Source organism: Pinus tabuliformis, chromosome 3_1 (genome assembly GCF_031772625.1).
Source record: "Pinus tabuliformis cultivar Carrire ecotype Pingquan chromosome 3_1, CPIR1, whole genome shotgun sequence".
NCBI classification, from domain to species: Eukaryota; Viridiplantae; Streptophyta; class Pinopsida; order Pinales; family Pinaceae; genus Pinus; species Pinus tabuliformis.
The window spans coordinates 373,293,783-373,306,795 of NC_142301.1; the positions used below are offsets into that span (position 1 = coordinate 373,293,783).

At 33.8% G+C, this 13,013-nt stretch overlaps 1 pseudogene; it reads right to left on the reverse strand.

The window, feature by feature from the left end:
* Window positions 1-236: 236 nt before the first annotated feature.
* On the reverse strand, window positions 237-871 carry LOC149187273 (dirigent protein 21 pseudogene; annotated as a pseudogene).
* Between the last annotated feature and the right edge of the window lie 12,142 nt (window positions 872-13,013).

Below are 13,013 nucleotides of genomic sequence, written 5' to 3' on the forward strand. Positions count from 1 at the left end.
TATTGTAAAAATATTTTTGTTTAATTAAGTGTTTCTCTTTTTTATATAAAAAATAAGCTAATTAATTCAATATTTAAAAATATTAATACTCAAGAGAGCCTACTAATTTATAAATCACAAACTGAATAAATCCATATAACATATTTTTTTTTAAATAACAGTAATTACTCAATCTACATTCACACATAACAACAATGATAACTGTTATTTAATTAAACAAAATAAAACTCTACTGTAACCAACATAGAGCTAGGAAGAAATATACATCTGGCAGACCAAAGCATGGATAAGAAGGGCTAGTAATGGAAAACGGTCACATCGTATTCAACGACTGCATTGCCGGTGTATTCAAAAGAATGAGTGCGGGCCAGTGCGTAGCCTCGAGCCAGCCGAAACAATCCGCTTCCTCCCACAATAGGAATCTCTCTCGCATCATCAAAAACTGCATTCTTCCCGAACACGGCGAGGCTGCTGCCGTTGTACTTGCCGCTCTCGAACACAAACGTCATTGCCATGAGCAGATGGAGTTGCTGTTGACCACACGACACGTACATACCCTGCGCTCTTCCCACCATTTTGGATGTCGCCTCCGGCCCTTCTGTGAGCCAATCGTCTATAACAATCACCAACCCAAACTGAGTAAAGAAAGAATGGGTGGTGGGAGCCGAGGCGACCTCGACGGCCGTCATATTTTTGCCGGACACTATATCATGGAAATAGAAATGCAACTGGCTTATCTTTTCCTTCCTTAGTGTCCCCTTTGACCCCGCCTCTGCTACGTGCAGGCAGACCAATAATAACACTGGAGCGGCCACTGTAATAATTGCTGGCAAATAACCCTTCGTCTCCATCTCAAAGGGATGCGTCGATGAAGAAATGTATGGCGATGAAAGATTTGCTTCACCTTTATAACCCGATTCCTGTGGTGGACCACCTACTTTTACCCACACTCGTGAACAATATAAACCCTGTGGGTACCAGAACCCCTTACTGGAAGGCTACTTTTTCGTTAGAGAATCTCGAATGATCCTACGAAAATTTTGTTTGGTATGTCATTCATTGTTTTTTGTTTTGGATCTTAATATAATCCAATTCTGATTTCAATACGATACGAAACTTAACAATTCTATTTCAATTTAGGAAAAAATTGCAAATATATTTCAAAAAATTCACTCCCTTTGTAATTCAGGCATTCTCCTGAGCTTGTTTTAAAACTGTTTTTGCTAGTTTAAGAGTTCATGTTCTTGGTATATAAAGAAATAAGTTAAAAGCTCAAAATTTAGAGGTATTTAGCAGGAGTGAAAGCCCTCACCAGTTTGTAATTTTGAATGACATGATTTTCGTGGAATAATATTGATGAATCTACCAATATTTACAATAACAGCTAATGATTAGTGAAATAATAGTGATGAGTGAACCAGCATTTACAATAGTAACCAATAATAATTATTCTTGATACTGATGTCACAATTAACTTATAATAAATTTTCCAATATAATAAAAAAAAATAGCACTCATAAATATGAATACTAACAATGCAGAAAACACCTCATGAAATCTCTTTTGATGTCCCCATCATTGCTTTGATGTCTCCTGCCCATTTAATCTTTTGTATTTATGAATAATTTGGCCTAATCAAATGATTTTCTGAACTTTTTAACTAATTCGACCAAAGTTAATAATTTTGATTGGGATATTAATTCATTATTAAATACTAAGTAACAGGTTATTAGCAACAGGTTATGCATCTTAAGAAAATCAAATCGTATGGTATTGGGTTCCGCATATTTCAGTGTTCTGTAACGGGACGTTTCTACACTGTCCACCTCAATGTTGTCTTTTCCTTTTTACATATTATGAGTCATTGTTAGGTATGCATGAGGCATTTCACCTACTCACTCTACTGTTTTCGTTTATTTATTATGATGCAATTATTTACTTGTGATCAGTCACGTGAAGTTATAAGGACAGCGTTGCTCGCTTGGAATTTTTCTTCAACTCCACATCCCCACCAACAGAGTTCCATTCCTAAAAGAACAACCTAACTATATAGGATCACTGAGCACAGCTATAGTTCTTGAGAATAAAATACAATAAGGCCAATAAATTCACTTACAATTGGTTAATGCTATAATATAATAACGCCAATAAATTCAATTATAATTGGTTAAAGTTATAGATTGATTTAATAATAATAATTTAATTTAATTTTAAGATTATAGTTATGTTAGAAATCAAATTGGTATATGAGACTTTAATGTTGGTAAAATAAAGAATTTATTTACATTTAATGATCTTATTGTTAAAGTTTAATAATTATACATACTTTATTACTATGGATTTGAACATGTAACATCTATATTGTTTTTAATCAATAAATGTAACTTATTTGGCCAATTAAGTCACATATTTGGTGCAATTTAAAAGAACAAAAGGTTGTATGTTGGGTGTGGAGTATGGAAAGATAAAGGCATTGAAAATATTTTGTATACAAAAAGTTTTATGATGATGATTAACTTCCACGAAGACATGATTTAACTAACCTCTAAAAAGGTAAGAGATCAATTGGAATTTTTTAACACCTTAGTCCTATGCTAGAGAGCAAGTGAGAGAAGATTTCCCACGTGACCATAGTTTTGTTGAATTAGAAAGTCAATAAGGTTGGTAGTGTGACATAGATTTTCAAAAATAGATCGAATGTGAGTGCAAAATGAACAATCTATGAGAAAGTGATTTTCATCCTCAACCCTCTTAGTATTGTACAAATGGCAAACCTTTTCATCCCATAACATTTTAAGAATTAACCAACATCCAATTTCACTACGAATCTCATTACAATTGATTTTTATCTTAGCAATGTTCATTTACTTCTTACTAGTAGTCAAGACATAATGATACTTTTTGTATTTTAGATTTGGATTGATCACCCAGTTATAATATCTCAGTTTTAGTTTTCCCTCTAACTCTTTATTGCTCCACAAATTCTCTTTAAATTTGCACTGTAACCATTTTTTTTGAATAGCATCCTTATTTTGCAAGACTAAAGGACTAGTCAAGTGTGGGCATGCTTATGCCATCCTTACTGGACTCGAAAGTGGGAGTTCTGGCTAGAATTAGAAGAAATTTTAGGTAACCTCTCAGCGTCCATGTTGTACAACTTCTTCTTATACATAAGATACCTAGTCATACGTTTCTTTCAATGAGGCAAAGGCTTGTTTCAATTGGGAGGATAGGATAGGGAATATTTCGTTTAATATTGAGGTTGTAGGTTATAAATTACTTTTGGATCTAATCACTCTTCCTCCATGACCTTTTGAATATTTTGTAACCCCACACCCACTCCCAGCGAGAGTCTCAAACATGATTTTTTTAATCTCATATCCAATAATCAATCGTCTTAAAATTGTTTTCAAGCACATAATAATCTTTCCAACCTCTATCCATCCTTATCTCAATGATATAATTCCAATTGAGCTTATGATGGATGAGCATTATAATATGCTTGTACGAAGGAACTTCCTCTAAATAGTTGTTGTCATATAGCAAAGGATCATATATTCTGTTTTTGGATTTATTCGTCATGACTTTAGTTTTGTCAGTATTGATAATGGTACCCATCTTTGAGAAAAAATATTGAATTATTTGTTGTTGCTTACCAAGATCATAACGAATTCTTTCAAAAATAACAATATCATCATCATAAAGGAGAAGAATTAAAACTATGCTAAGGAGCATGAGGTAGATAAAACATGATTTTTGCAAACACTCTTCTAACTTATCATTGTAAATACTAAAACAGTATGGGATAAGGAACACCCTTGCTTGACTCTAATATTGGATCTAACTTCATCTATGCAATCCTCAATGATCTTGTTTTTATAGAATTTTAATTTAATTATAAATATTTATTAGTTGCATGGTAGAGATTAAAGGTCATGGAATATCCATGGAATATTTTAAGTAGTAGTTAGGGATAGAGTGTTGAAATTTATCTAAAAGGTAGTTATACACATTTTTTCTTTTCATTTTAATTGAAAATAATTTGATGCCCACAAGGGTCAAATACTATGTTTTTGTACATGTTTCTTAAAATATGTCTATGTTTCTCCTATATTTAATATTTATTCATTTTATAATCAATGATAGTGGTAATAATTTAAAATAAATTTAAATATTTTTATGGTTTTTCTTCGGCAATGTGAGATGAAACATGATGTAAGTGTTTTGATTTGTATCATGGATATATGGTTATGGATGTTTACAAACCATTTAATTTATTTGTATGTGCTAGTAAATATCATAATTAAGTATGACCAATACAACCATATAAATGGTGAATGAACTTTGATAGGTCCATTATCAGACACGCATCAATGCATTATTAGAAGTTATGTAAATACAAGATCAACAAATTCTAATGAAAGTACATTAAAAAAGGTCAATATATCACCAAAAAATTAAAGTATATCGAAAAAGCTCAATGTCAACATCATAGAATTTTATTGAAAATATATTCAAAAAGGAATATACTAGCACCAACTAATATTTATTCCAAGGAACATGTATGAACCTTCTTCCATGCACCTGGATTGAATTCGATGGAACATGTTTAGCCCGTTGTGATAAGGATCAAATAATAGACACCCCATCACACAATGTATTAACTCTTGTTAAGATATAACCTATTTGTATATCTAGCTTGTAGGTGGTTGGATATACTCTTAATTTTAACATATAGATTGACTACGCCTAATAGTTAGGAACACTCGTTTCCTCCTAAAAAATAATAGGTTCACATCTACAAGGAGGGCGAGAAAGTACACCTCTATAGACTTTAGCATTTAAATTGTTGTGCAGAGGCAGGTCCCTTGTCCCACAACCAAAGGGGTTTCATTCACCAATTTGTTGTCTGGAAATATTCCAAAATAGACATGCATATGAGCTTAATTATAAGAGATATTTTAAAAAATTCCTAAATTAAAAAATACATCTTATTCTTCTTTTGTTATTAATAATAATGATTTAATTTAAATCTCTTTTAAACATCAAATATGTATAATTTTGTAACTATGGTTCATCTTCATAATGTATATTTTCATCATTTATGTAAGTATGTTCTTCATGAAAATGCTAAAAATAAATTATTAAAGCATATTATTTGTATTTATCAAAATAAATAAATTAGAAGGTTTGTTTTCCAAGACCTTCCAAAAGAGAAAATTTGAATTTTGGATTATCATTTTTGGCTCCACAAGATTACCAAGTCATCCCTCCTATTATCAAGTCATCTTTGCCCCATAAGGCACCTATTCAAACCCTTCAAGAAGAATATAAGCATGACATTCGACCTCCCTCAAAGTGGAAATTTGCATCTCATCAGATCAAGTATGTTTCCGCTCCCTTAAAGTGTTATGAAACCAGCTCACAGAAAGATAGAAAAGATAGATCAATGCCTTAGAATTCAGCCTCTTCGAGGGGGTAACCTCCTTTACATTACATAAATGAACAATTCTTTGATGATTCAAATGAAAAAACCTCCTTTCTATATATAGGAGTCTAAGGAGTCACAATATAACATAGCCGACCTAACAATAATAATATAAAGGCACAAAAATAACAATAGAGAGATTCTATGGGGCACAGTAATAATAATATGGGGACAATAAGGGCACAACAATATTAATAAGGGATACAACTACAATAGTAATGGGTAGTCACTAGTATTATAGGGACCTAACATGCCCCTCTCCTTCAAAAAAGTGTTGCCCTCAATGCTTGAGTAGTTCTGGATGCTTCTGTATAAAATTTTCATCCTCCCATGTGGAATCTTCAGTGGATAAGTTCTTCCACTTGATGAGATACTCCGAAATTAATCGATTTCGTAGTTGTCGAGTTCTTCTTCCTGTGACTGCTTCCGGTTCCAACATAATTTTTCCTTCCTCGTCAAGTTCTGGCAATATTGTTTGAACTGGGAGCTTGTCGCCTATAACCTTCTTTAAACATGAAACATGGAAAATTGGGTGCACTCGAGAAGCTACAGGAAGCTCCAATTTGTATGCCATAGTACCAATATTTTGCAACACCTTGTATGGACCATAATACTTTGGTGATAATTTATTATCCTTCTTAGCTTGCTTGAGGGACATTTGTTTATATGGTTGTAGTCGTAGGAATACCCAATCACCTACATCAAAACTTCTTTCGTTGCGGTGTTGATCTGCCTGTTGTTTCATTCTATTTTGTGCCAACACGAGGTTATCATTTAAGAGTTGGAGGACTTGTTGTTGATGCTCGATGTGATGTTTCACTACTTCAACCTTAGAATTTTCTCTTAAATATGATGTGATGGACGGTGGCTGATATCCATAAAGTGCCATAAATGGGGTTATTTTTGTTGCTGTATGGAAGGAAGTGTTATACCACCATTCAGCCAGAGGCAACCATTTGACCCATTGCGTCTGTTTATTAGATACAAAACAACGAAGATATCCTTGTAAACATTTGTTTACTATCTCAATTTTCCCATCAAATTGAGGATGATAAGATGAGCTATGAGCTAACTAAGTACCGAGACATAAAATTATTTTGTCCAAAAATTTCCAAAGAAAATGGGATCTTTATCACTTATAATAATCTTTGGGTTTCCATGTAGCTTTTGAATTGTTTCCATAAATGTAGTAGAAACTGTACTGGCTTTAAATGGATGTGATAATGCACAAAAGTGTGCATACTTGGTAAGTCTGTCAACTACCACCATGATGACACTCTTTCCCTCAGACTTGGGTAAGCCTGTGATAAAATCCATTGAAACCTCCTCCCAACGTTGGCTTGGAATGGATAAAGGTTGTAATAGACCTGGGGTCTTAATTGTTTCAACTTTATTTTGTTGGCAAACCAAACATTCCGCCACAAACTTTTGAATATCCAATTTAAGGCCATCCCAAAAAAATTCCTTCTTAACCCTGTGGTAAGCTTTTAAAAATCCTGAGTGCCCTCCTAAGGGATAAGTGTGCAATTCCATAAGAATCTTTTGTTTGAGTTGGGAATTCTTACAGAGGTATAAGCGATCTTTGTACCATAACGAATCATTTTGACAACTAAATGTATCAGATGTACTGGAATCTTGTTGTAACTTTTGAATAAGTGCCCACACTTCTTCATCATTCTTCCATTCCTCCCTTGCTTCGTTTATCCAATCTGGTTGGATAATAGAAATGGTGCACAACAATGCTTCCACATCCTCATCCTTTCTTGAGAGTGCATCTGCCACCACATTTTGCTTCCCTTTTTTGTAGATGATTTCAAAGTCATAACCCAACATCTTTGTGACCCACTTTTGTTGCTCTTCAGAGGATAATCTTTGTTCTAAAATGTATTTAAGGCTATCATGATCCGTTTTTACCTTGAAGTTTCTTCCCATTAGGTAGGGTCACCATTTCTTAGGTGCATGTAGTATTGCCAACATTTCCTTCTCATAAATAGCTTTGTGTAAAAACTTTCCCTTGATTGGAAAACTTTCAAAAGCAATGGGCCTTTCATCTTGCATTAAAATAGCACCAATTCCATTTCCTGAAGCATCACATTCCACAATAAAGGTTTTTGTGTAGTCCAGTGTAGCTAAGACCGGTGCTTGGCACATTGCCTCTTTAAGATGTTCGAAGGCCTTTGTTTCTTCTGGAGTCCATGAAAATGCATCTTTCTTCAATAATGTTGTTAGAGGTGCTACTATTCTCCCATAATTCTTAAGAAACTTGCAATAATACCCTGTCAACCTGAGAAATCCTCACAGATGCTTTATGGATGTGGGGATTTTCCATTCCTTAATGGCTTTAATTTTGCTAGGGTCTACCTTAACTCCTTCATGAGATACAATATGACCCAGATATTCCACCTCTTGTACTCCAAAGAAACATTTGGATATTTTTTTTCATATAATTGTTTCTCCTACAATAGTTCATGTTCAACATGATCCTTCCAAGACTTGTTGTAGATTAGTATATCATCAAAAAATACTAACACACATTTTCTAAGGAAGGGTTTGAAAATGGAATTCATCAAACCTTGAAATGTAGAAGGTGCATTGGTAAGGCCAAAAGGCATGACCAAAAATTCATAATGACCCTCATGAGCTCTAAATGTTGTTTTCGGAATGTCTTTAGTCTTCATTCTTATTTGATGATATCCTGAACGAATATCCAACTTGGTGAAGTAAATTGATCCATGCAATTCATCTAGTAATTCATCAATGACAGGAATGCGAAACTTATCTTTAATAGTGAGCTTTTTGAGCTCCCTATAATCCGGACACATGCGCCATGAGCCATCCATCTTGTGCACCAATACTACTGAAGCAAAGAAAGAACTTTGACTGGGTTGAATTATACCAGCCTCTAGCATTTCTGCAACCATACGTTCAATTTCACTCTTTTGGGCATAGGGATATCTGTACAGCCTGATGTTTGGAGGAACACTTCCTGGAATCAGATGAATAGCATGATCATGATCACGAATAGGTGGGAGACCTTTGGGAGTCTCAAATACCTTGGAATGATTGTTGAAGACTTTTTGGAGATCTAGAGAAATAGATGATTTCGATGTGGAAACATCTATTGAACATAATTGTGCAATTACACCTATTTGTTCCTTTTCTATAAGCTTTGTCATATCATTAGAGCTGATTATCTTTCATGGTTTCCTTGCAATACCCCTTAATTCAACTTCCTTTCCTTCCGCAAAAAAATTTCATGAAAAATTCTTGAAACTTAAAAGCTATTGTACCCAAGGATTGTAGCCATTAGACTCCTAGTACAACATCAACACCTCCCATTGGAATGGAAAGCATTGGGCTAATCAATACATATTCTCCCATGGATAGCTTGATGTTATGGCACTTTCTGGAGCAATTTATTATTCCTCCATTTGCAACCATCACTTCACATTCTGGTGCTGGATATAGGAAGCAATTCAATTCTTTTGCTACCTTACAATGAATAAAATTGTGGGTACTTCTTGAATCAATCAACATTATTACCTTTTTCTTCTTGATTTGTCCTTCTATCTTGATGGTTTGAGGAGTGGTAATTCCCGCCAATGCATTACAAGATATGTTCGGATTCATTTCTTCTAGGCTTTGTTCCTGGAGTATATCCTCTTCTTTTGACCTTTCTTGATCCTTTTCTTCTTCCTCTTAACAATCTATGTAGAATAATTTCTTCTCAGCACACTTATGACCTTTAGTGTATTTGCTATCGCAACTGTAACAAAGCCCTTTTGCTCTTTTTTCTTCAAATTGTTGTGGTGTCAGCCTTATAGGTTGTGGAAGACTAGGGGCAACAACGCTTCCATCTTTATAGTTGTGAGTGGTATGTTTCCTGGTTGCCATAATTTTTCTTTTCATTTTTCTTGCTAACCTGAATGCCTTCTCTAATGAATCAGGTTCCCAAAGGTGAACATCATGTTGGATATTATCTTTTAAAGTACCTATGAACACATCAATCCTATGCTCCTCTGGAATATTTTTTACCCTTATGTTCAATTTTTGGAACTCCTCAATGTGCTCCATTATTGAACCCTTTTGTTTGAGACTTATCAATTGGCTAAAAAAAATGTTGCTTTTTGTATCCTCATAATGTGCTGTCAATTCTTCCGTAAAAGTTGCCCAAGTGATAATTTGTTTACGAGAGCAAAGCCATTGATACCATACAAACTGATTTGGTTCCAAATATAAAGTTTCAATACATAACTTTTGTGTGTTTTTCACATTATTGAGATCGAAAAATTGCTCCATTTGTAATATCCATGTTGCGGGATCCTTTCCATCAAACTTCCTCATATCGATTTTTGGAATATGGTGGGTCTTCGATCCAACATTAGAGTCCATGAAATCATGATTAACATTTCTTTTGTTTGCATCATGAGTTTTCTTTACTACCCTTTCACCATTAGTAAGTATTTCTTGTACAAAATTTGTCAAATCTGTCTTCAAATCTGGCATGTTTATCTTCAAATCTGTCTTCAAATCTGGCATGTCTGTCTTCAAATCTATCTTCAAATCATCCATATTAGCTTCCATGCCATTCATCTTAACTTCCACACCCTTTATCTTAGATTCAACGCCATTTATCTTAGCTTCTGTTAGCTTTTGTGAGAGTGACATTTGTTGCACTTGGTCTTGTAATTTTGACCTATCATGTTGCATTTCTTCCTCTTCTTCATGAGTCATGCTAGCACTTTCAGGTTGCTTACTAGGTGTTTGCATTTTCTTTCCTCGAGGCATCAGTTAACGATAATAATTCTCTACTATGCCCTTTGAATTCTTCAAAATAATTTTTCAAACCAAGCTTAAGAAAAAATTTAAAAAAATCTACACACCTTTCTTCACTTTGTAAGAGCTTGATATTGCCTCTGATGTATCTATGTAATTTCAGATCATCCAATTCTGAAATTCTTACTTGTCGTAGCCCTCTGTGTCCTCTTTCCAATTCCACCAGTCTGATCCAAATTGGATTCTCCAAGGAAGATTTATGCGAAATCTCCCACAGTGACCTGATTATAGACTAGTTCATTAGAGCGAACTTGTACAACATGCCACATGTCCCTGTTTCAACCTTTGGCTCTAAAAAATATATACAAGAAACTACAGTCTGTCCTCTTGATGTAACTTCTTACAAAACTTCAATCCGATGCTAAGAGAGAAAGTTATGACAATTTTCCCCAGGTCACCTGTTTAGAATGTAATTCAGGAGTCTGCAAAAAGACCAATTTCCTCAGATCATATCTCGGCAAATATAGCACGAAAAGCTCTGAAATTTGAACTCGAGTTTCAGTGCGATTTTGTCTCAAATGGTTTTTTTTTCCACTTCTGAAACATCGCAGAAAAAAAGTTATAGGGAAAATTCCACGATTACCTATTTGGAGCAACGAAACCTTAGAATCCAAAGCTTTGATACCAAATGTTATGAAACTAGCTTACAGAAAGATAGAAAAGATAGATCAATGCCTTAGAATTCAACCTCTTCGAGGGGGAAACCTCCTTTACATTACATAAATGAACAATTCTTGGATGATTCAAATGACAAAACCTCCTTTCTATATATAGGAGTCTAAGGAGTCACAATATAACCCCGCCGACCTAACAATAATAATATAAAGGCACAAAAATTACAATAGAGGGATTCTATGGGGCACAGTAATAACAATATGGGGACAATAGGGGCACAACAATATTAATAAGGGATACAACTACAATATTAATGGGGTAATTACTAGTATTATAGGGACCTAACATAAAGAGAATTCAAGGTCGGATGAATCTTGAAGAAAAAATAAAATTGATCCTTCTGCTTCCACGTGTGACTAGACATGGAACAAATTTTCTATGGTATATTCCTGTGGAAGAGAGAGACTTTGACTGGTCCTTTAACTAAGCGTTCAAGTAGTTGTGTTGGAGGATTGACTTGGCTTCTTGGTGGATTGCTAAGGTTTTCTTCTTTTTGGTTAGTTTATCTATCATCTTGACTTGAATTTCGCTTTTGTTGACTTGATCCTATAAGGAAAGGTTGCTAGGTTGTTCCCCCATGTAGGTTTTCCCAGGGTAAACTGTTATGTTCTTGTATAGTTGTCTCTTTATGATCCTCTTACATTTTGTTACATTGTTGAAGTTATTTTTATAATATTTTTATGATGAATAATAAATGTAATAAAATGTCGATCTAAGAAAATTATAAGAAACAATTATTAGTTTAGAGGACTATTAAAATTTCAACATGGAATTAGAGTTATAATATAAGAGTAGCCCTATTCTAGATGAATAACTGTAGATTTTCTAGAAAGGGCATCAATGAGTTTTGATAAATAGAAACGAAAGTTCGGATGGTGTAAGAAAAAAAATTAAGAGGGTTAAAGCCCTAAAATTCTATGACTCAGACCTAGTTATAGTACCAAGAACCAAGACTAGTTTCAAAGGTTGAAAATCCTTAGATAATCTGAAAAATACTTAGGACCATTATAAAGGGGAAAGAAAGACTCAAGACGACCTTCGAAAGGATGAAATATTTCTAGGCATGGGAAGAACTATACTTATAATTCAAGGTTTTTATAAAATGTTTGTATGAGTATTTGTAATTAATGGTTTTGAAGAAATTTTGGTCTTAGCAATTCCTTGATCAAAAGATTATCTACCTTAAGAGAAAACCTCCTTTAAACTCTTAAAGTTCCAATATCCTTTTCTTTCCATATCTGATTGGAGGCTGAAAATTTGATTGCCTTGGAAGCCAAGGTATACTTAATATTGGTTTCTCTCAGATATAGAAGGTGGTTGAGAAAATATTTTGACAAGTTGAAGATTGAGTCAAGTCTAGAAAATGGGGTTACACTTGAAAAATTACCTTTCTTATCTCAAACACAATATTTCTTGAAAGAATAATTGTTTTTTATGTCATCGATCTCTCTCTTTGAAGAGCTACAAGATCATTGAACATGCTATCTCCTTTATGTATTCTTGAAGCAAGCTACTTCAAGGAAATTGTTTAAAGAAGTCTTAATCAATTATATTATGATTTGCAATAGCCTATACTCCATCTAAGAGTGGATGAACGACTATGGTATGTCATGATCTCATCCTTTACCTTGTTGACATGATAACTAGAAGAATGACTTCCTTACTATTCTAAGTCATTGAGATCCTATGATACGCTTTATTCTAATATATATAGTTTAAATGATAATTTTCTCTCCTAAGCCTAGAAAGATTTGATAACACATATGTCAATGACATCATATTTTTTAGAATATGCTAAATCTACTTAGCATCCTGAAGCTTGATTTGATTGAAGACATGTGTAAAATATATGTGTATTGCATTATTGTGAAAATGATTCTTTTCAAATGCATTGCATTATACTGTTATGATTTCACTGACTTAAATATGGTTTATTCAAGTTTTACTAAACACCTTATATGTGAAAGTTACTCTCTTTTAGAGTAAGCATTCAATAACATCGAAATTCCTTCAT